This window comes from Nelusetta ayraudi, unplaced genomic scaffold, assembly GCF_046127955.1.
Source record: "Nelusetta ayraudi isolate G7.1 ecotype Tasmania unplaced genomic scaffold, CSIRO-AGI_Nayr_v1 ptg000094l, whole genome shotgun sequence".
NCBI classification, from domain to species: Eukaryota; Metazoa; Chordata; class Actinopteri; order Tetraodontiformes; family Monacanthidae; genus Nelusetta; species Nelusetta ayraudi.
The window spans coordinates 2935347-2959322 of record NW_027466144.1 but is presented as its reverse complement, the minus strand read 5'-3'; the positions used below and the strand labels follow the sequence as shown (position 1 = coordinate 2959322).

Below are 23976 nucleotides of genomic sequence, written 5' to 3'. Positions count from 1 at the left end.
TCCAGGAGACGTGTGAGAACAGTGGGAACCCTGCGGCTCACAAAACTCCTGGCTTCCTGGAGACGGCTGCCTTCCTCCTGGCATCCGACATGCTAATCTGGTTTCTTTACACTCCCCGAATCAGCTGACATAAACTGTGTTTCCATTCCCCCAAGAATTGCGCAAAACCTAAATATCGCATTAAAAAACTGCTCATAGAAAGACCTAGACTTGGAAAAAAAAACTTCTCGAATATCACTCAAAGGTTTTGACGCTCTCATGAGGTGATTTTTCTGACGCATCCGTGTAGAGGTATATCGCAAAAGTGTCATAGAAACACTTTTTCCGCATTTACACGTCACCGAACGTGACGTGCGGTTCACTTCAAGTGAAACTGGCGCATTGTGTTTGTACGGAGGAGGGGACAGGTAATCAAAGAGAAAAATATAACAACCATTCTTGACAGCACACCACATCGAAATGCAGATTCATCGCAAAATGTTTTGCACCTCCATCCTCCTCAGAGTGGGGTCTCTGCAAACCACAATTGTACTTTGTCGAAATTTTTAGAAATATCGCTTTTATTTTGTGAAAAACTGTCATTGAAACGCAGCTATACTGTAGAGAGACAGGGGGGGGGGGGGGACGACCTAATTGTGCCGCCAGGAAGTCTTTTCTAACAAATTAAAAAACAATGATAATAATAATAGTACTGCTTAAATGCAACTTGAATAACAAATGTCCACCATTTTCTCATAAAAAAAAAGCCTGAATCCCCTGAAACATTATTTTTTTCATTACCTATTTCATTTTAGCACATTAGCAGACAAATTAATCTGCTGTAAGAGGTTCCTCTAATCCCGTTGTTCTCCGACTGCAGCATACGGTGTCGCTTCTACTGGGCTTCCGCTGCAGATTATTTTTTTTTTTTTGTTAAACGTTTCAAGCCTTTGTGGGGCTGTGCTAACTGCATGGGATGATGTTTCCTCATCATGAGTGAGCCTCATTAGGACGGCAACTTCCTGCTGAACTCACCGACGGGATGGGAATGGACTGTTTGAACAGCTGATGAATATTTGCACACACCCCCGGAAAAAAAATAAATATTTTTTTTAAAGAACGCACAAATTGAAACACTCACCTCTCCATCTGGACGACATTAGCGGCTTGCTCGCCCGGGCAATCCCATGATAAGCACCGGCTCCCATTAACTTCTTACCTCCAGCTTAATTAGGAAGATGTTTGACGGCAGTGCAGAGCGACGGTCTGGCTTTAAACAGATTGATTAGGGTTTAGGAGGCCCACGGGGGCATGCAGGTATTTCCGACAATTCATTTAGAGTGATAGATGTGATTTCAGGTGAGGACACCGACTGAATTCAGATGTGCTCGCGTCCAGGACTCGGTAAGTGCGGTAGCAGCGTGCAGTTTGACGCACAAAACAAGAAACTGCATTTGATTTTATAAGATTGAAAACCTAATCTCAGCGCGAAACTCACACTCAGTTTAATTTGATTCGGATTTTTTTATCAGATTCCGTAAACCTCCGTGTATAATCACTGTGTCAGCTACACTTTGCATAAAGAAAAAGAAAAATATGCAGATGTTTGATGGCGTCGCATAAAGAGAAAAAAATAACTAAAAAAAAAAAAAATGTATTCAAATCCTACTGGTTTTGCTGTATTAGTTTGCGTGAATCTATAAACACTTCATCATCTATTTAACTGTCATTGCCTCTTGGCCTCCTCACACCACAAGCTGTGACAGCCAATGGGAATCAATGACAAGCGAGACAGAACTTCTCCGCCAACGTCGGGAACAAACGTAGCAACAACGACAAAAGAACCTTTGCAATCAGAACCGAAAAACACGCTCGCCCTCTCTCTCTCTCTTTTTCTCACCTCCCGGGTTGATCATTTTTATTGACGTATGCTTCGGGGCCATCAGGGGGTTGTTGATGCGCCGCTAGCACGCAGTCCAGTTTGTTTTGAGGACCCCGAAAGGGATCAATAGGGAGTCATTGATCGTCGGCTATCGGGTTACCGCAGGCCGGCACACTTTCCACCGCGTGTTTTCAAAACAGCATTAGGGACGGCTCATCATTTGAGGCGTCGCGGAACAAATATTTACCAACTTAATTAAATATCCGACGGTGGCGAAGCCCCGTTTGGCAGCGACGCAACGCTTTAATTAGACGTCTCGCTGCCTGATGTCATGTTTAGCGGCGACGGATCCGACGGCCGTTTGGCGCGGCATGTTTTTCATCTGAGAGGCGCAGATGACGCCTCAAAATCAGGCCCGGTGAGTCGAGCCAAACCCGAACAGGGGGCCATTTAGGGCCAAAATTAACTGGCGAATAAACAGTAAACCTCTGATCGATGGCAGTCTGGTGTCAAAAAAATGAAATACAAACAACTTCACTGCTTCGGATATCACAAAGGAGGACGAGAATGCAGCAAATCGTTTGGCACTGCAGTCAAAACACGACCAGTGAATGGTAAGTACGAGAGAAAGAGGACTTTTGGTTTCTGAATGAAGTGGGGGAGTGGAGGGGAGGAGACGGGGAGCGACGGCGGAGCAAAAAGTCTGACTCACACCTCGGGATGATTTGTGTGGCGAGGCGCAATCTTGGAACAAAGCAAGTGAAAGGGAAAGAAACACGGAGGGAAGAGGGAGGAGGGAACTGCATCTGCTGTGTGGCAACGTAGAGCAAACAGGCAACGCTCAAAGACACACACACACACACACACACACACACACACACACACACACACACACACACACACACACACACACACACACACACACACACACACACACACCTCCCCTCCCACACAGCACATCTTCATGACAGCGACTGCTCATCCCGCCGGCTGCCTCCTCATCAACGCTGGCCCAGATTCCGTCAGATTATACCAGTGACATCATTAAAGTGTGAGCCTGTTTTTCAGGCTGCTCTTCTGCACTTTCTAAAGCTCTTCAAAAAAAAAAAAAAATCACAATATAATAAAAAGCATCAAAAAGGGGGGCAGGGAAGTAAAAAAAAAAAAAAAAAACAGCAGGGGAAAGCAGCTGAACTCAACGCAGCACAACCTCCGAAACCAGGTTTTTCCGGCAGGCTGAGCTGCCTTCAGAGTGGCGGCTCGCGTGCCTGTCGACACGGCGAGTACATCTGTTGTCCTGCGGGCCGCTGAACCTCGGCAGCCGCTCCGGTAACGCCGCGCGAGCACACGCACGCACGCACGCTTTTGTGCGTCTCCGGCGAGAAGAGTCGTCGAGAGGAAGCGCGTCCGAGGCTCTCTGACGTGCAAAGAATGAGGCGGCGAGAGAGGGGGGGGAGAAAGAAAAACAGAAAAACATGCGTGCGTGCCGTGACTCATGTTGAGAGTTGAGGCCACGCCGAGGTGCACACGGCCTCCGCCGGGACGGCACACACAACAGCAAGCACGTGCGAGGACAGGAGAGCGAGTTGGGCTTCCACCATCACAGCGTCACCAAAAAGGTCCAGCGTGGAAAATTTGGCCTGAATTATGATTTTTATGGTGGTAAAAAATGAGCATACTACATAGGTTGGTGTGTGCAGGCCACCGTAGTTCACGGGCCAGCTCAGGAGAGGGAGTGTGAGCGAATGAGTGCTGCAATTGCAAGTCAAACCAATAGATGGCAGAATTTTACACACTGTACCTTTAAACACACTACAGAATTTTTTTTTTGTGTTATCTTTGATTCCAAGGATTTGGAATTAGAGATTTAAAAAAGCCAACAGAGAGCAGGACAACATATTGGGTGAGATTAAAAAGCATTTTACAAGCTATAAAATTCTGAGTGGCTTCATTGAGCATTAATGAAGTATTGAAACTATAAACGTGAAGTCATCAAGTGTCAGGAACTTTGGCTGCAGGTTTCCTATGCCAGCAATTTTCAATTGGCTGCATCTCCTCAGAAATAAAACTACATCATCACACAGCATTTGAATAACAATCCACAGACTTCAGCTCAATACAGAGATTCAGCCTTCAGCCCCACTTCAAGGCCTACTGACTGTGTATCTCGCGAGTGACGACAGGAGCCTCCCACGGACGGTGCGTTCAAACCTGGTCCTTCAGGATGAAAAGTCACAGCGTGTCTGCGTCGGCGTCAGCTGATGCCATCTGATTTGTGTTTTAAATGCTCCCCCTTTTTCACCGCTAAAAACAAGAACAAATCAAAAATATTTTTACATATAGTACATGTGTACATAATTCAACCACTTTCCCCCCGCGGCTCGGAAGAATTCTCAACGCCGCCGCAAAATGCAGGATAATGACGCGGAGAGAGCAGCGTGAGAACGGCGCTGCTTGGCAGCCAGGACCTTTTCTCTGCTCGCTTTCGGGGAGCCTGAGAAAATGCCCCGGCGTGTCACAGCCATCCAAAGCTATTGGCCGCTGACGACCCTGACTAAGCCATTTTCTGCTGTCTGCGCGCTTCCAAAACTGCCAAGGAGATTTGCTCGTCCGACGCGGATGCCACCACTTCATGCTTTGGACACGCAGGCTTTGGCTCGTCCGTCTGGCGGCGGCGGCGGCGGCGGCGGCCGGAGGAGGAGTGTGAACGAAAGGGAGAAAAAAAGAGGGAAAAAAAACAAACAAAACGACACCCTCGTCTTGACAAATTTCCTAATTGGGCGACAAAAAGGGCTGGCGAGCCGTCCGGGGTGAGACGTACGTCTCATTCCAGAGAAAAGAGGAAGAAAAACCGAGAGGGACACATGAGGGCGTCCATTCAGTCGCTTCCTTTTTTTTTTTTTTTTCCCTTTTTTGACATTGGATTAGCGAGCAAGATGGCTGCCTGTTTGCATTTTCCACTCGGCCTGCGCGTCGTTTGCGGAAACAAGAGGAGGAGGATGTCGGCGAGAGACACCAGAACTTCAGTGGCGTCCATTTAGTTTATCCTTCACCACGTATGTTAGAGCTGCAGCAGCGGAGGAATCTGATTGTTCAGATGGAGTGTTGGATGCTGTCAGAGTGGGTCGAATGGAAGTGATGCGAGGCGCCGTACACAGTCAGGCAGACGTGACTTTGAACCTAACAAGCAGCAGAACAACTGCGAAAAATAAAAAATGAAAAAAAGTGCGATCCACGAGTGAAGTTCAGCGACTCAAAACACAAAACCGCAAAGCAGAGCAGGGCTTGTTTGTTTTTCGCCGTTTTTTTTTTTTTTTGTCGTTGTTATTGCTGCCTATGTTCCTTCTCACTTTTTTACCCTGCAGCAGCACAACTTGTGTGCTGGGAAGTCACTGCCTGGATTTTCGCGCAAGGTAGCAGTCTAATAATAATCCACCAGTGACATTCGTTTTTTTGTGATTAATCTTCGAAACGCACCAGAAGCGGAAAACTTTCTAACAGTGGTGGCTGTGTAACAATAATCCGTATCTCAGTTGGACTATCTACCAAATTCAGCAGCTTACTGGTACCTGATGGTTACCGGATTGTAGCTCTCAGGCCATAATCAGGCCTTTTCTTCTCTTATGAACACAAATATATGAGTTGTTTTCGTGCAATATGCGAACTGACAGACACTGTGGAGGCTCGAAATGTGATGCAAAACTCTTTTTGGGACAGCGTGTGTGTGTGTGTGTGTGTGTGTGTGTGTGTGTGTGTGTGTGTGTGAGAGAGAGAGGGCGATCCTGCAGACAAACGGCAGGGTGAAATGCGTGAAGCGTGAGGCGCTGTCCGTGGTGCTGAAGTCACAAGCTGCACCGACTCACAGCTTGGATGACATTCATCCACCATCCCTCCTCCTTTGGTAACTCTCTCTCTCTCTCTTTTTCTCTGTCATACACACACACACACACACACACACACAGACACACACTCGCCTGCACACACACGCAAATATTTTGATCCTCTCCCCCGGCAAATCTGCTGCCCTGAATTCCATCCAAAACCACTTTTATTATATATCTAGATTATCTATACTAAAAATGGAACATCCCTGAAAAGGCTCAGTGAGAATACAGGCCTAAGTGTTGACCTGGAAAAAGAAAAAAAGCGGTGACCAATAGGAGGAGAATGAGAAGGAGGCTAATTCCACAGCAGAAGCCCACGGGGGCCAGACTAATGCCTGACCTCTGTCTGTCCATCCATCCATCCACCCGTCCGTCCATCCGTCTGTCCTGCGCTCAATTAGCCAAGAATTGCATCCGTGTGCAAAGATCGCTGCCCGCTCGTGACTTCTTCCCTCTTCCCACTCATCAAACCGCTGATAAATCTCCACTCTGAATTCCTCTTCTGCAAAAAGAGTGGGCGTGGAGGTCGGAAGGGTGAGGGGGCGGGGAGGGCAGGGTGTGCTGATTCATTCCCCCCGCTGGCCCTTCCGCAAGGAGGAGGAAGGAGGAAACTGGAAACGGGCTCTCGTTTGCTGTCGGCGAGTCGCTTCAGCGACGATTTTTGTGCTCGTTGAGGACCAAGAAGAAGATTTTGTCTGTGAAGCAGCTGGAGGACGGACGCAGGTTTCAGGTGCTGCTGCTGCTGCTGCTGCTGAGAGGCGGCTTTTGAGTTGAAAGAAAAGTTTGAAGGTTTCGCCGGGAGGCCAGTCAAGGGGGGGAAAGCGCAGACGATGACAGATTGGAATCTACCTTTTCATTTTTAGAAATTAAGTCCAGTAAGGATAAAAAAAATCAATCATTCGATTTTTTTTTTTTTTTTTTAATGCAAAGCCAATTCTTTGACATGAAAGTTCTTGATGGTCAAAGATAAGATGCTGCTTTGTGATAAAAAAAATAAAAAAAATAAAAATAAAGGAGATATATCTGCACACATCTTGGCCACTTGCTCTGCGGCCATTTAACAACCAGCCTGCCTGGGGAATCGTGCCGTTTGAATCACAATTAATCCCACATTCCACATTTCCAGAGTAATGGAGGAAGAATTGAAATAAATCGCCACGCAAATCTCGCCATAAGTCTGAATGAGTGCCGTTACATTGAGATGAAGGTTTATCACCCTCATCTTCTCCCCCACCTCGCCTCACCTCCTCCATGCCTGCCGCTTGGCACCGCTCACGTGTTTTTTTTGGCTCTCAGCTCCGCCCTCCTCGTCCTCCTCCTCCTCTTCATCCTCCTCCACCTCACCCGCCGCCCAACGCCGTTGATTTATGAGCGGGACTTTGAAATATCGCACACGGTGAACCCACTTGTGTCGCGCCCGCTCTGCTCGCTGACACTTTTTATGGACTGCAGCTGGGAAACCGCCGACGCCGTCCTGGGTGGCGGTCTGCTGGCGGTCTGCTGACTAGCCGTTAGCCGCTAGCCGCTAATCCACCCGGGTTCCACAGGCTCGATTGGACAAATGATTGCGCCAATAAAAAAACAGTTTTTTTACTGTGATATTTAGGTTTTGTGCAATTCTAGGGGTAATGGAAATGCAGCTAATGAGTTCTTTTGGGGCAAAAAAACCCAAATGAATAAATAAAAAAATTAACAAACAAACATGAAAAAAAACATTTTCACTTTCGCTCCTTTCACTTGTTTTTCACAGTAACTGCAACAACAACAACCGCCGAGTGCACACGCTCGTTCACACACTGACCCACACACAGACTGTCGCCATCTGCCACACTCTAACCTTCCCGAGCTCGCCTCCCCCTTCCCCTCCCCCGCCGTCCTGCCGGGACACATGCTCGCAAATGATTCCGTAACTTTGTTACCGCCTCATTATGGCGGCTGAGCAAAGCGCCGCGGCTCGGATTCACCGCTCGGTAATTGACCGGCAGCGAGGGCCGACTCACCCGCTCGACAGCCGCGCTGATTCACCCGGGTGACCAACGATCGCGCCAGGTTCGAGAAACTAGCGAGAGCCCCACCTGCTCTGGGGGCCGTTGCCGTCATTACGTCCATCTGCCGCGTAGCTCCAACCCCCCCGCCCCCCTCCGACATCTGATCGCATTGCAGGAACGTTTGGGAGGAAAATTACACTGGGATTTCGATCATAAAGGGATGAAAGCAGCAGGACGGTGGTTCGCACACACACGCGGCACTGCAGTTTAACCGGGGAGAGAGAACATATGATCGCACGGCGGCTTGCCAGGAAAGGACTGCGAAAGCAAAACGAGGAGAAAAAAAAAACTACAATAGCCGGCATTGGAAGGCTGAGAGGATCCGAGAGCGTCGGTGCCAAACTGGCACTGCTGCAAGAAAACTCTCAGATGATGCAGCGTGTGGGGACGATTCCCAAGCGCCGGCCGGTTATTACGCGAGGCAAAGTGCATTGTCTCAGAAAAGATTTCCAAGGGCGGCTCGGCGCTGGAAGACGCGCCGAGGGGAAAAAGAAAAAGTTTCCCAGGCTTCCGCGCTTGCCAACCGAGAACTGGAGCCAGAAACGTTTAAGCGTGCGCAGCTGCTCCACGCTGCCACCTACTGGGAGAGTTGTTTCAAGGGACGGGGGGGAGCTAACATGGGGCAGAGCTGCTCATGCAAGGAGATGGAGGATTGTGCTCATGACGGTTTAGTTTATTCCCAACATGCACGTTGGTAGCATAGAAGTACATCACATCTTTACAAATTCTATCTTCTCCAATTTCTATCTATCTATCTATCTATCCATCCATCCATCCATCCATCCATCCATCCATCTCACAGTCTCCATGTTCAAAAAGAAGTAGGAGGAGGCAGAGATCATTCAAGCCAACCCCGCCTCCTTTTCACAGCAGCGACTGATACCCTTCTTCCCTTCCTGTGTTTACATTGTACAGCTGAAAGCAAACTATGGATTAGCCACAAAGTCAGGTGGTGGAGGGGTGGGGGAGGGGTCAAGCTAACGGTGACCTTTTGGCTGGGAGATGACCAGTCGGGCTCTCTGGGGGCAGATAATCCCTGGAAAATCTGCTCTTACTGCCTGAGAAAAAAAATGCTCTCCTCCCCCACAACGAGCGTCAGCCCCTGCGTGCGTGTGTGCGTGCGCGTGGCTTTTGACGCACAGTGCAGCACTGGGCGCTGTGCGTCACAGTTTACAATGATCAATACAGAACGAGAGCGGAAAGAAAACAATTCTGGTTTGTTACGTAAAAAAAAAAAAAAAAAAAGGAAATATTGAAAACGTAAACATATCGCCGCCCTGCAGGCCGGCTGTCACATGTAGGGAACGCGGCGCCGTCCCTCTGAACATGTGCTGGCTGCGCCTCCCAGCATGCCTGGCCATGCCTTGCCCAGCCTCCGCGCTCGCTGGCTCTCGTGCTTGATTTAGCCGGCGCCCTGGGCCTGCAGCGGCTGGCCGAGCTACGGAGGCCCATGTAAATGTCACCGTCTCGGGAGCAGCCGCGCTCCGCCGAGCGTGAAATGAAATGTGGCAGTGTTTTAAGGGGCCTCGACCCGCCCCCCCTCCCCCCCCCCCCCGCGTGGGCGTCGCCGAGGATGCGCCCGGATGGACGGACGGACGGACGGACGCCACGCACTGCGCGGCGATCGCACGTGGCCGCGGACGCAACGCTGCCTCTTTTCTTTATCGATTTGAGCGTCGGCCAGCGGAACATATTCTTTTTTTTCTTAAACTGCGAGACGGTTAACGTTATAAACAGATTATTTGTGCCGTCATGGGAAATTAGATAGCTTTGCTAATCCAAACTAATCCCATGGACCATTGCAGCCATATCAAGATTATCGCATGTATGCATGCGTGTGCTACATGCTGTTACGGGACGCGGCTGTGATTACTGCTGATATGATTTGCGCAAAAGGGCCGATGGTTCGGTTTGCGCGAAAGACGAAGAAGAAGAAGAAGAAGAGGAAGAAGAAGAAGAAGAACGCAGTTTAAGTGTTGCGGCATTTTGCTGCAGATCGTTGGAGAGAAAAATAAGAGCTAAATTTGGATCTTATTGTGAAAAGACAGGAAAGTGATTTTTTTATTGCCTTGCGGGCCAGAGTTTGACACTTATGCGCTATGGTAACACCCCGATAATGACACCCCATTCAAAAAGCCATTGGATCAATTAGAAGCTGTCATGCTAAGACACCCCCACCTCCCCCGCACCGCTAACGGCCGTCTCCCGCTTATCGCCTCCATTCATCTGCGAGCGCTTTAAGGCCGACGCCGGGCGACACTTACAAACAGGCCCTTCCACTCGGAGCGCCGCCGCCACCGCGCAGCTTATCTTGTGTAACAAGCTCTTAAATAAATCTCCCCCGCTTAAAATAAAACAGGAGCCGCCGCCACTGCCGCCGCTCACCAGGGCTTTCCTTGATGTCGTGTCACATGACCGGGGCGCACTTCCCGCGGCGGCTCTGGTCAGAGGCCAAGGGCAAAGGAAATGGTTCTCAAAGAGAAATGGGGAGGGGATTGGAGGTAGGGGGTGCACCGATACCACTTCAGAGTGGTCAACCCCGGTATCGGTGCCAATACCCAATTCTGGTACGGGTATTGGGACGGTGTATTGTGAGAAATTGCGGATAAAAAAAAATGAAAAATGAGGAGTCAAAGTTTTATGAATGAGTTCAAGAGTTGAAGACAAGCAGAGAATCAGAGCCTTGGATGGATGTCAAGAGCCGACTGGGCTGCGAGCTCTCACAGTTCCCGGCCACTGTGGGAGGCGTCAGAACAGCGCAGACCTTCGCCACAGCCCTGATTCACTGCTTCTCCTCCTCCTCATCCTCTTCCTCCCCCACCTCCTCCTCCTGTCAGGCAGCTTGGCCGGCTGCTGCAGGGCAGAGCAGAAAGCTGTGGCGTGAAGAGACGCTGGCAGCGCCGAGAAGAGAAACTCCCCGGTTCCCGAACGAACACACTGACCGTGCAGAGCAGAGCAGAGCAGAGCTGCCACCACGGCAAAACGGACCAAAGCAACGGCTCGGTTCTGGGTTGGACTCGTCGGCCTTCCTCTCTGGCATTCAGCGCACTCTCATTCACCGCTCGCTGCTTTGCAGGAAATTCAACGGCGGGAGGCCGAATCTGTGGCTGCGACTGATGCTGGAGGACGCATTGGGTACAATAATTCTGTCGGGAGGCCAAGTTCAGTCGTCTGAAGTTCTGCTGCTCTTTTATTCCAGAAAAAAAACATTCCGCTTCAGCAGCATCGGCAGCAGGATGGTCAGGAAACACTTTTCCTTGTGGCATTTCAAAATAAGAGAAAATAATTCAGACCAATCATGACCACCACTTGAATTGTGGGCTTTATAAAGGAAAAATTATAGTCATAATGAGCTTGACTGAAAGAAAGACAACACCAACACCTCATCAGCTTCACTGTCACAATTGAAATAACACAATTAGCTGGTGGAGGGCCCAGCAGGATGTTGGAGAGGTTTCTCCAGGTCGTTCCATCGTGGACGGGGTGCGAGGGCTTCGCTGAAGGGAGCCAAATTAACTCAACCGAGGAAACACCGCAAGAAGAAAAAGACACCATTTCACAGCGTCATGTTGACAGCACAGGCAATTACTGCGCTGGGAAGAATAGAGCAAAAGAAGTGGCAATTGTTCAGAAAACGCTGCTCCCCGTCTATTTTTACAGAAACTTTGCACAAAAGGCACGTTCAAATGACTGAAGGTAACTGATTGTTGAAAACACAGTCTCAGTTTTTACAGACCGGAAAAGAAAACAATTACCAGACAGTTCTGCCGCCGGCTTTTTCTTTTCTTGTGTTGGATTACGACTCATGTTTTCCATCAAAGGGCAGGACCGCGTCGAAGAGTCGAAGATATTCCTCAGAATGAGCAGCATCTCGCCACTTTAGGCGCCTGGTAACTTCATAATCATTGACGGACGAAACGCGCGAGCCAAGCTCTCGCTCAATGTGAGCGACGAGCGCAAAGTTCAATTCGAAATTCAAGATTCCAGCGGCAGGATCGCCGCAGGAGGGAATCGACGGCTCTGGACATCGAGGGAGTCTCTTTCCAGCTGGCGAACGGCTCATTTGAGCGGCTTCGTCATCGCCGTTTTACAAACACTCCTCGCAGCAATATGTGCAGTTTAAGTTTTAATGTCCGACATGCAGTATTCATGGGTGCGGGCCGTGTTTATTTAATCGAGAGTGAGCTTCAACGCGTGCGCGAGAAAAAGGCTTCTCTTATTCTGCTTTATTCATTTCTGAAAATGTGGATTCTTCATTCAAACGAGGGCTGACGCTCCCCCTGCTATACATGAAAAAATATATACATAGATATATGCATGACATCATAATCTGGGCTTGGATCTTTGTTTGCTGATGCTTTGCAACTTCCAAATCCTTCCATCGTTGTTTTTCCTTACCGAAGACGTTTCATGGCTTTTTTTCTCCCCCCCCCCCCCATCTCCGTCTCCCTGTCCCGCTTTTTTGGAGGCGCGCGTCATATTAGCGTAATCTTTCTGTGCATTCGCTTTGGCACAATGAGATCAGCTTCCCATCGTCACTGTTAATCTGCTTGGACTGTGCGCTCGTGCGCGTTCGGGGCCGGAACCATTTGGAGAAGGGAAATGCAGCATTTATGCGTAATTACGTCGCGTTTTAAAGCGACGCCACGCGATTAAGATTAACCCTGGAAAACAAGAACGGCCACAACAACGGCCACAACAACAACAACAACAACGACGACGACGCTCCAGCTCAGCGGGACGCTCGACTCTCTTGGAAAACATCCCTCTGCACGACCCCAAATAATACCTGCACTTACCAGATTCCGTGTAACCTGATACAAAAGCGTGAGCGACTCCCCTCTCCAGCCCCCTGCCACTAAACCGCTAATCTGCAGCTCACAGATGCAGTTCTTCTTGTGTATCAGTTCTGCAGGTGACCACAGGCGCACACACACACACACACACAGTATACACTTTATTAAAAGCTTCCTCCCGCAGGAGGCGTTTGCGCGCCTGGATTCATCCTTTCAAGCCCTCCGCGCAGAGAGGCGCCTCCGACAGCCGCGACCGGCAGTAATAACGGGACGTTTGCACTCTCACCCGGCAGGTGGGTAACGTTTGATCAGAAAATTTAGTTTTTTTTCTAAATGGCTTGGCTTTGTTTGGACAAGGGGAGACGCAAACAGGAGGGGAGAGCGTCCAGGCGGTCTGAACCCAACGGCCTCCCCGGTGGATTGTGTTACCCAGGAGCAGCAGCAGCAGCAGCAGCAGCAGCGAGCTACGCTAGCTGGGAGGCACGCTAACATCTCTACCCCCCCACCTTTTCATCACTCCACCAGCGTGGTCGTGCAAAGGCCACGGTGCAAAAGAAGGGTGGTGGAGGTGCGGGGGAGGGGCGGGGGTCTGCAGTGCGTCTTTATACGTACAAATGAGTGGCCTAGTTTCTGGTGAAAGGGCTGAGAAAGAAGAGAAAGAGAAAGAGAAAGAGAAAGAGAAAGAGAAGGAGCAGAGTGTGTGACGCAGGAGTGCGTGCGAAGGTGGCGTGAACGGCGCCCCGTGGTTCTGAAAGGGAAGGTGCGAAGGCCGAGCGGTCGAGCTGCGACGCCGCGATTCAGCGCGTTGGTGAGTCCCGCCGGCGTGACGGATCGCGGCCTCGCCGTCCGACATTCAATAGCGGCGATTTCCCAGCTGCTGAGCACGCAGGACAGACGAGCCTCGGCAGGGAGGAAAAACTGCGTGTGTAGAGCGGAGTGACATCACAGAGGGCGGCCTAGCAGCCGTCAAGTGAGCGTCCGAGTGTTTGGAAGCAGAACAAATCCTCCGCGGAGGAAAGATTTCTGCCCCCGCCCCTTTCCAGCTTAAAACTTCCTGAAAAGGCAGATAATCTGAGCAGGGAAGGATTAGCACATGTATCCCAGCGCCGAGTCTTAATTTCACTCCGGGTTAGTTGACAATCTGGCCGGCTGCGCTTGAAGGCAGCGGCGCCTCGGACCGACTGATGCTTCTCAAGGAAGTTCTCAGCTCTCAGTCACGTCACTCTTCGGAGTACGAAAGGTCAAAGGTTGCTTTTTTTTCTCGGCTGAGGTAGAACGCAAAGCGCGCGGGGGGTGGGGGGGTGGAAAGGGGGAAGCAAAGACATCTGAGAAATGAAGTGGGGTGTTGATGCCTCAACTAGCGAAGGAGTCGCTCGCGCTGTCGTAGGTATTTTTAAAACCGGAGCTTTGACTTCTGTCAGCGACGCAAAAACAGATTTTTTTTGCATCGCTGAAAAAGAAGCTTTTGGAAAAAACTCTTGCCAGGGTTCTTCAGAGAAACTCTTCTTCGCTGTGAGTGTGTTTGCATTTTAATTGTTCATGAGACTTCATCTACCAAAGCAACAGCAGATAAATCAAACCAAAACAGTCGCAACGCAAGTGCTGCTGCTGTTGTCGCAGTTGAGCTAATTGGCGCTGCTCAGACTGGCTAATGCTATGCTACCGTTTCCAAACAGCGCCGGCGTTTTGTGTTTGGTTTATTGTATTTAAAAGCCACTAGTCAAGGTTAAGTAGAGGCACACGCAGGTGCAAAAGCTCTGAAATTGCACCGGTGCCCAGATGAATACATCTCTCTTAAAAGAGTCCAGCACCCGCTAATGGGAGAGAGGCCGCAGTGGGACATCCAGGGTCTCTGCTGTGGAACGCGGCGTAATTAAACCCCCCTCTCCCCTGCCGCCACTCTCCCCCGACCCAAACAACAACAACAACAAGCGCGACGTGGGCCGAGAGCACCGAGGCGACTCGCTTCCTGCTGACTCATCGCCGCTGTCACCCGCAAGCCGTCATCACGGCACGGCTGTGACTTCTGACCTTCCCTAATAAAACCTGAGGGGGACAAGCTATGAGTCGCAGCCACATCACCGCCACTGCTCTGCATTGGGATTTTTTTTTTTTTTTTAAAACTTCTTCGCCATCATCATCATCATTTTTTTTGGTCTTGCTGTGCTAGAAAGCACCATTTGTGCCACTGGCCTTGTTTTATTTTTCTATTTTTTTTCATGAAAAACAAACACGTAATTTCATTTTAACTTCAGGGTCCCGCAGCTTCAAAGGCTCAAAAAAAACAAAACAAATGCACAAACACAGCCGCTTGCAACCGACGCATTTACATCCCCGGCTGCATTATCTGCATAATTACACGGGAGAGAGGCGAGAGTTGCCGGGTCAGGGGAGGAGAGGAGAGGAAGTGTGACAAATAGACGGAAGATTGCGAAATATTCATCAGTCCTTATCGGCCCAGAACAGCATCCTTAATAATCCAGCACGCGGGGCGGCGTTTACAGGTATTTTGTAGCGGAGCAGATTTTGGTTGTGTGTTTTATAACTTGGGCAGAGCAGCAGTTCAAACCCAAGAAAAAAACCCCGGGCAGGGGAAGCTGTGAGGGGGAGGGGGTTTAAAAAAAAGCAATGGAGGCTGTGAAAGAGGAGGAGGAGGAGGAGGGTAAAAACAAACCCTGGAGACTGAAGACTGCAGATTGTTCAACGTTACGGTGTTGAAGATGTGCCGAACGATACGGCGACGGCTGATGATGGTGTTTAGACGCACAAAAAAAGGAAGTGGGGGCTAATTGAGCGTAGGGGGGGAGGGAGGGGGGAGGGGGACCAACTCGCAGTCCATCATTATGTGACGGAGGAGAGAGAGGCGGCTGGAACGAGGAGGGCGACTCTCCCACCGGCCGCCTCGCACCGATGCATTAAAAGGGGGAAGGGGGAGGGGCTTTGAAAAGGTCTGAGGAAGTGACACGCGGACGGGCGAGGCGGCGCGGCAGAAAGAAGGAAGATCAACAGATTGCTGCTGCTGCTGCCGCCGCTGCTGCTGCCTCGGCGAGATAAGCCCGGCGCGCTCTGCGAGAAAATGCCAGCGAGCGCGGCGGCCGTCACTGGCAGCAGGTAGAGAAACAGAGGAGACCGATAAAGGAATGAGAAATGTGCTTGTGCGTGCGTGTGTGTTGTGTGCAGTGAAGGGGGGCGGGGCTAATAAATGCCCCACTTGGTCTGCATCAGTTTGGGCTCTATTCCACCCCCCCCCCAATCCTCCTGTGTGATATCAGTGCTGAATTTATCTCCCAGCATTTACTAATGACTTTCCCCAACTTGGCTGACCTCTTGACCCTGACAAGACTTGGACTGCTGCCAAGTCTTGTCAGCAGTCAGAATAACAATTCAACTCATTTTGTCATGCATATGCATATACATATATCAATATATTTATGTACATATCCTCACATTGGTCTCAGTGGCCCCACTCGGCACACCACAAACGGGCGACGGTAATCACCACTCAGCTCGCTTGTCACGGCCCGTCGTTTGCAAGCCACACCGCCAGCCGCCGACACGGAGCCTCTCCCGCGGGCAGAGCCACTGTTCCCGCATCAGCCAAGGCAGCCACCCGTTCACACCGCAGCTGGAGCCCGTTTCCTCCAGAGCTGGCCGGCCTGCCTGCAGATGTGCTGCTGAGTGCTCATTCCGGCCCGTTCCTGGACCACCATCAACACCAACACCATCATTGTCACTGTCACTGTCAGCATCACTGCAATTGCAACTGCGACGACTTGATGTTTCGGAATCCTGCAAGTGGCTGTGAGCTGATTGGATCAGCCTCTTTGCTTGTAATGGAATAAATAAAAAGATAAATAAATAAATAATCAAATGGATCCGATTCGGCTTGATTAAATTGCAGAGGACGCACTGGCCGGGCGAGCAGAGGCTGATTGGGGCACCGAGGCGTTGGTGGGAGGGGCTTGTCAAACAACTTTGCCAAAAAAAAAAAAAAAAAACGTTCGCTGTCATCTCATTAGGCGCATTTCGCCGATTGGGAAAGTTATGAAGAGGCGCAGAGCGGCGCGTTTACGCACGGCTCGCCTGCATGACGCGTAGCGCGCGGTGATGGTAGGGGAGGTAAAGGGAAGGTTGTGGCGAAACCGACGGAGCCGCTCATGCGGTGACAGGTGCAAACTAATTGACACAGCGCGGTGGAATTCGCTTGATTGATTCGCATTTTGATGCATTTGTTTTTGCAGTTGGCGCATTTAGGTGCCTCACCTTCTTCTTCAGACAGCGGAGTCCCCGGAGTCGCCTTGCGGAATAATCCTGTCAGTTCCGCCGGAATTGCGTTTTTGCTTTTGTTGCTGTTGTTGTCGTCGTGGTCGCTGCTGTTCCCACCAGACGAGCTCAACACTGTCGGCGGATCCTGCAGGGGCGCCGCTCGCTTGGCAGAGTCCTCACACACCGGCGCGTCTCCCCGGCGCTGCTGCTGCTCCGGACTGACTGCGGGCTGCAGAGGCTTCGCTGGGCGAATGAAAGCGAACAGCGCCTCATGTGGACGGAGAGACGGAAAGTGCGAAGTGGAGTCTGACGCACCGGATTCCACGTCATGTGTCCACTTTTATTTTATTTTATTTTTTATTTTTAAAGGACCCAAATGATGCACCCACCTTGACGTCATTGTGTTTCATCCCAGACTCCAGTGGATGAGCTTTACATAAATATCAATTTCAATTGAGCTCGACTTTTTTTGGGGACTTTTTTGGGACACCCTGTATATACAAATTTAGCCCTTGCCTTACCTTCTCCTGCACAAACAGCCATTCTCCCTGCTGATGGCTCCATCTGCCTTCCACTGGTGTGGTTAGTGACCTCCCTTTGTGACATCACCAGGGGATGGGCAGTTCCTGGGGATAAAAACGGAAAGCAAAATGAATCTGATGAATTGTCAACTGATTTTTTTAAAATTTTGATTCCCTTGTTTCACCATTTGTATGTCTGGACTCCTGACTTAACAGAGATTTTAAAAAAGAATAAGAAGAATCTAGTTGCAGATGACGGCTGTCGAACGTGGAGAAACGACAAGATGTGTTTAGCCGCAGGCCGTGAGCGCTTCGCTCCTGTGGGTGAAACACATGAAAGAGGAAACGGTGCAAGGCAGGCAAAGCGTTACAAGCTGCTCACACGGCGTCCTGCCTGCGCCGCACTGATACCGGAGGCAAGAGCCAGTCGAGCCTTCATCTGATAAAATGGGGGCTGCGTGCTCGAGCAGCGAAGCCCTGGCAACGGGGGAAACAGCAGACGAGTGAACTTGTGTGTGCATTTTTTTTTTTTTTTTTTTTCGTGGCTGGGAGGCAGGTGAGCGGAAATACAATGCAGTCAGTCAATAAAGATATTCCACTCAGGTGTCAGTGGAATCAATATCCTCGCCTGCCACCTCTTATTAACGTGAGGGTGGAAGAAGAAGTAGAATAGGAAGAGGGACAATGATGACGAGTGGCCACCTGCAACACACCACGATCAATTATCGCCGCTGCTCGACGAAGCGTTGCAAATCAGCCGAGGTGACCGCACAGGAGCGGAACCTTCAACAAAATTAACATGTTTTCACAGCATCGGCGTCCCTGTGGCGGTTTAATCAGCCGAGTACGATGCAAACGCAGGGGAAAACGGCAACATGCAGGGAAAGACTTGTTTGCATCCATTTGTGTGTTGTTGTTGTTTTAAATGAGCTGTATCTGTGTCAATGACAGTCTTGGTTGTTGTGCACAGCCTCTTCAAACAGCCAGTCTGGCTGGGTGATGGGTGTCGATCCTGTAGACACACACCAACACGTTAGAATGTGCTAAACGCACTCAGCCGTCCTATAGCAAGGCGGTAAAGTCTGCAAGCCAGGCGTGCACGATGGCTGAAAGGCAGCGTGTGTTCATTTAAAGGTCCACGGTGTAAGATTTGGCTTGAGTTATGATTTTTATATTGGTAAAAACTTAACATACTGCCCATAAATGCAATAATAAAAGTGTACAGTATACTCAGAGTACAATCAAAGTAATTTGGTATTCATCCCGATGGGGCGGTTCGTATTTATATACAGTATAAGAATATATTTAGGGTGACTGCTCGTGTCCGCAAATAAACCAACAAAGAAGAAGGTGGACGAGGTTTCCAGGTTGGTGTGCGCAGGCCACCGTAGTACACAGGCCAGCTCGGGAGAGGGGGGGGGGGGGGGGGTGAATGAATGAGTGCCGCAATCTAAAATCTGACCACTAGATGGAAGAATTTTACACACTGTACCTCTAAACGGACTTCATGCAAACAACTGCGAAAAAGTATTTTTTTTATCTTTGATTTCAAGGGTGAGAGATTAAAAAAAAAAAAAAAAGTAATTTGGTTTTCCTACCCGTGAGAACGGTTCTCACATATATAAGAATATACGTAGAGCTTAAATACTGGGCTTTCTCAAAAATGACGAAATTACGAACAAAACTAGCAGCGTTTCTCACCTCAACTGGCGTTCCTCTAGAAGAAGGAGCCCACAGGCTTGACATTAAGAATGAGAATAAGAACACTTTAGTAATCCCACACTGGGGAAATCTGCCTAATTACAGCAGCATGTAAAGCAAATGGAAGATGAAAGCGTTACAGCGTTGCAAACGCACAGTGAGCTTCAGCGAAAAAGGCACGGTTATACTATACTGTGTGTGAATCCACTCCGTGTTTTCCTCCTCCCTCTTCCGGCCCCCAACATGCAACAGCCATCGCTTTATCAATAATTCATACACTAGGAGGCAGAAACAAACATATGAAAGATGACACAGGCGGGGAAAGAAAGAGATCATTTAATCATTTCGCCGTCAGATTACGTTACGTCTTTGTGGTGGGATAGTCTGAAGCACGGCGGCTGTGGGATAAAGACTTCCAAGTGGAAGGCAGCTATCTTCTGCTGCTTGTTTGCCTCACTCCTCAGAAGTGCACTTCAAAAACTCCAGTCTGCACCAAAAAAATAAATAAAATAAAGCATTTCTATTTTCCATCTCGTTTACAGTTGCCGGGGAGGAAGAGTGCGGTGAAAAATTGAAGCGCAATGTATTTGATTAATCGCATTTATGGTGTTGGCAGATGAAAGCCGAGCCCTATTAATGTGAATTATTTATCATTCTGCATCATTAAAAATCCAGCTGAGCTCTGAGCGACGACGGCCTCGTGCCAGTGACAGGACTAATGAGCGCGTTTGAAAAAACACACTACGACATCAAAAACAGCCTCTTTTTTCGTGAATTCTGCACGCGTAGCTTTTAAAAGAGTGACTCAAGGAGTCTGAATTACATAACATTTCCACCACGGGGGGGGACATGCAGTTTTGCAACAGGAAAACATATTGATCGCGGCACAGCTAGAAGCAGCAGATGTCGCCGGTAGTTTGAAACCCTTGTCGGTCCCACTCACCTTCCCTCCCTCCCTCCCTCTTCTGGCCCAGGAGGACGGTCTCGGAACCTGAGGGATTAGCAGATCTCAGCAGCCACGGATGAGATCAGCCTCCCGGAACGGCAGGACTGTAAGCACATTCCCACCCAGCAGTTTGCGATCGATGCTCCTTGGAAAACGCTCCCTCGGGAGGCCTGAGGGGTGGTGTCGGGGGGTGGGGGGGTCTGCAAACCTTTGATGTTTCCTTGAAGACTCAATCGCTCTTCAAGTCCGCTATAATTGGGGCCACTTTGTCTTGGAGGGAAAAAAGTAATTCCAGCTCCGGAATTGTGAAAAAAAAAAAAACATAGGTAAAAGTGACACACGCGCATTAGCGATTTCAGGCCAGCAGGATTGATTCCTGCATATTTTAACGCAAAGAGCAGATGGCGCGGCCGCCCCAGTCCGGCAGAACATGTTGGGTTTCCTAATTGCTTCATTAGAGAAGCACAATGTACTCGCGCACACGTCGGGCAACCTCGTTCATGTCGAGTGTTGCCAACTGTCATTCAGAAAAATAAAGGAGGCCTCCCACAGTGCTCGGGTCCATGACCACCAAAGGCCAGTGGCTCGCCAGTATTGTGGTAAATCATCACTTAAAATAGGGCTTCAGAAACCTGGAGGTGATCCAACACGTGTTGTTGATATCTATACTGCATATTCTTTTGCGATCCAAACATTGGCAGGAAGACCTGGGACAGGAAGGCCCAGAAGCTGAATAATTCACAGAGAATCTCCCTGTCGTCCAGCCGCTCGTGTTTGTCCTCGTGGGCGCCTGTCGTAGACGTGTTTATTAATTAAACGGCCCGAAAGCCTCATTACGGGCAGATCAACTCAATTATATCAAAGCTCATCGGCACACACACCCGACTCTTTCGCCGCTGAATGACTGGTGAGCAATCAAATCTTCAGAATTACCCGGGATGGTCTCGAACGGCCTCGGAGATCCGCTCCATTTGCCTGGCAGATGGTGGCGTCAAACACGTGGACGCTGAGCTCCATGAGGCCTGGAAACGACTCCAGCTCAGCACTGAGCTCGTTCTCTCCCTCTCTCTCTTCCCTCTCTGGACAAATTGGGACTTACATATTTTATTCCTACACTGGTGCGGCCATCCTCCCGATTCCCTCAGCGAAAAGGACACGTCCCTTTCACACGTCCCAGGGCTTCGGAAGAAAAGGAATTTTTGCGGCAGGGTTGTATTAATATTGCAGCGCACCAGTGCAGAAGTCCCGTCGAGTGCCGCGGAGGAACAACCGAAGGAAAAAGAAGAAGCTGAGCGAAACTGGCAGATGTGACGTGGCTTATGCGCTTCACACCATTCAATGGAAACATGTTTTTGGACTGTGGGAGGAAGCCGGAGAACCCGGAAAGAACCCACGCAGACACAGGGAGAACATGCAAACTCCACACAGAAAGGTCCCAGGCCCAGAATCGAACCCCCGACCTTCTCGCTGTGAGGAGAATTTAATTGCGGTTCAAACTCCCGACCAATGGGAACCAAAGGAGACAGGGCGGGCTGCTGCTGCTGGAGCCGCTGGCCGCGACAGGTGGGAGGCGCAGATGAGGCAAAAACAGCGAGTGCATCATCTGCGCTCTGTTGCACCTCTCTCACCTCGCTCTCCTTCGCTCTTGGCCCCTCTCGCTATGCGACTCTCTGCCGGATGACAGGTGTCAAGGAGGGAGGAGAGGCTGCCGACAGGCAAAAAAAAACAGTGGAGTAGCTGTTAAACTACAGGGGCGAGGTGGGAGGGAGATATATAAATAAGTAAAAAAAAAACAGTGGAAATTGGAAAAGAGTTGGGCAAAGAAGCACTTCAGGTCAAGCTGCTCCAGCTGCTTGCCAGTCTCAATTACTTTCAGTCAAAGTGAACTAGAAAAGAAGAGGCTGTCATAAAAGAAAAAAGCCTTTTTCCACCGACTGTCGCACCGGCGGCATTGTGCACGCTGGTTTTAGGTTTGGTCGCCGTAGCTGTTGGGGTCCTTTCACATCACAGTGCAAAGCCCACAAAAGCCACACATGAAATGAGCAGTCACAAAACGACGGGGCGAAAAAATGGAGCGAGCGCCCAACTGGGGAATTGTGTGTCAATGGGACAAAAAGAAAGAAAAAAAGAAAGATGGTAGGAAATCAAATGGCAAAGAGTCGCAGTGGAGGACGAGGCTTTTTTAAGGCTGCCACTGAACCAGCGGAGCAGCTGCTCGGGAGTTTACAGCGGGGAGTTTACAGAGAGGAGGTGAGGATGGGAAAGAAAATGATCGTCACTGCCACTGCTGCAGGTTTGTTGCCTTAATGGAAACGGATCCTTTCCGTAATAGTATAATTCATCACCCGAAATGTGACTCTTTTAGCAGGTCTGAGTATAATGGAGTCGCATCGGGTGCGGTGAAAGGCAGAAAAAGCGGAGAGATCTGAGAGGCTGTGGTAGTTTTAATCATGGCTGGAAGAAGAAGAAGAAGATGGGTTTTCTCACTTGATGTTTGGTTATCTGAGATAAACTCGGAGGGATTGAGGAGTCTTGAGCTGCTGCCCATCACCAATGATTTTCGCGTGATGTCCGCACGGCCCGTCAGAACTGCAAGATTCTGACGTGAGTCATCAGCGTATTTGTTTAAGCCCTAACGTGTTCAGTCGAAGCGAAAGCCGAGCAGCAGGTTCTTCTGGCGGCGGCTTTAAGTCTAAATGACAAAGACGTGACTCCTGGGGCTCAGCAAAAAATAAAATAATAAATAAATAAATAAATGAATAATTACAAATCCCCAATTTCGGCCAGAAATCACACGTCTCGTCTGGTTTGGGATCTCATCCGCCCGCAGGGGTGTTAGTGACGCCCTCATCTGTTGGCCCTCCTCCTCTTCCTCCTTCTTCTCCCCCACACATATCAAGCTCTTGGAAAAACAAGAAAAATGAAAAAAAAAAAAAAAAATTGTTTGACGTGTTGAAGTAAGAGGGCAGGGCAGCTGGCAGCAGCGGCGAGCAGGGTCCTCGTGAGGAAGCAAAATGTTTTGACAGCGTCTCGCAAACCAAAGTGGCCTCACACAGGGAGATTTATCTCTGCTGATGGCTCGTCTGGCGGGGGAGAGGGTTGGGGGGGGGTGACTGGATATGATTCCATCCCAACTCAGATTACGTTGAGTTTGTTGTTGAAAACTTGCTCGGTTTGCATTACGAGATCACACGTCTGCGGACGTATAGTCGACCCGTCTTCTTCCCCTCAACCTTTGCCGTCCTCTTCTCTTCTCGTCTCTCTAATCTGCTCGCCGCCACAATCGGTCACGCCAGCCTAATTGCCCCGTCGCGCAAACCGTCGCCGGCGAAACGCGCCGTGAAAGTCACTCAGCCCCGGCGAGGAGGAGATAAACACTTTCTCCACAAGTGCAGCCCAGCTTGTTAGTCACGCTCCTTAATTACCAAACGACTCTCATCACAGTGGTCCAATCCGGTCTGCACAGAGGTGAAGCCAGACACGCCCCAACCCATGCATCATCTGATTTAGGATTTTTTTTTATTCCCTCCTCCTGCGTTTTCGATGTGTATTTCAAACTGATTCCTTCAGCTTCTTCACGAAAAATAGATGAAAAAAAAATCTAATTCGCTGACACATCCGAAGAACTTTGTCGCTCCTTCGTCCTCGCTGTGATGTTCCAGAGTGCCGTTGCTTGCTTCCACGCAGGTGACGCCACACACACGCCTCCCCGCGTGCCACAACATCGACAGCGCAACGCAAAGGCTCCCGCAGGAACTCCCCCGCTCATTATTAGCACAGCGCACAACACCGCCAAACAACATCTGCTGCCTGGCGGGAGGTGGTGTGGGTGAGGGGGGCACTAGGGAGAGAATAGCAGGGGATGTTCCTCCCGGATGGAAGGCTCTCCCGTGGGAACGCTGAACAAAGATGATCCCACTCTGCTTCCCATGCAAATCCGACGGGAGCGTCGC

At 49.9% G+C, this 23976-nt stretch overlaps 1 protein-coding gene across 3 annotated transcripts in view; it reads right to left on the bottom strand.

Moving 5' to 3' along the window:
- The window catches only part of dlgap1b (discs, large (Drosophila) homolog-associated protein 1b), an 80766-nt gene extending 61195 nt beyond the window's left edge, over positions 1-19571 (bottom strand). For 2 of the 3 annotated variants that reach the window (XR_012929090.1, XM_076047510.1), the window contains exons 1-2: positions 17377-18557; positions 16853-17098 (exon numbers count right to left, since the gene is read on the bottom strand). The gene's annotated coding sequence lies outside the window, so the exon portion shown is untranslated. Of the gene's footprint in view, positions 1-16852; positions 17099-17376; positions 18558-19442 lie in introns of those variants that run through there. The other variant, XM_076047509.1, reaches the window with a different exon arrangement.
- Between the last annotated feature and the right edge of the window lie 4405 nt (positions 19572-23976).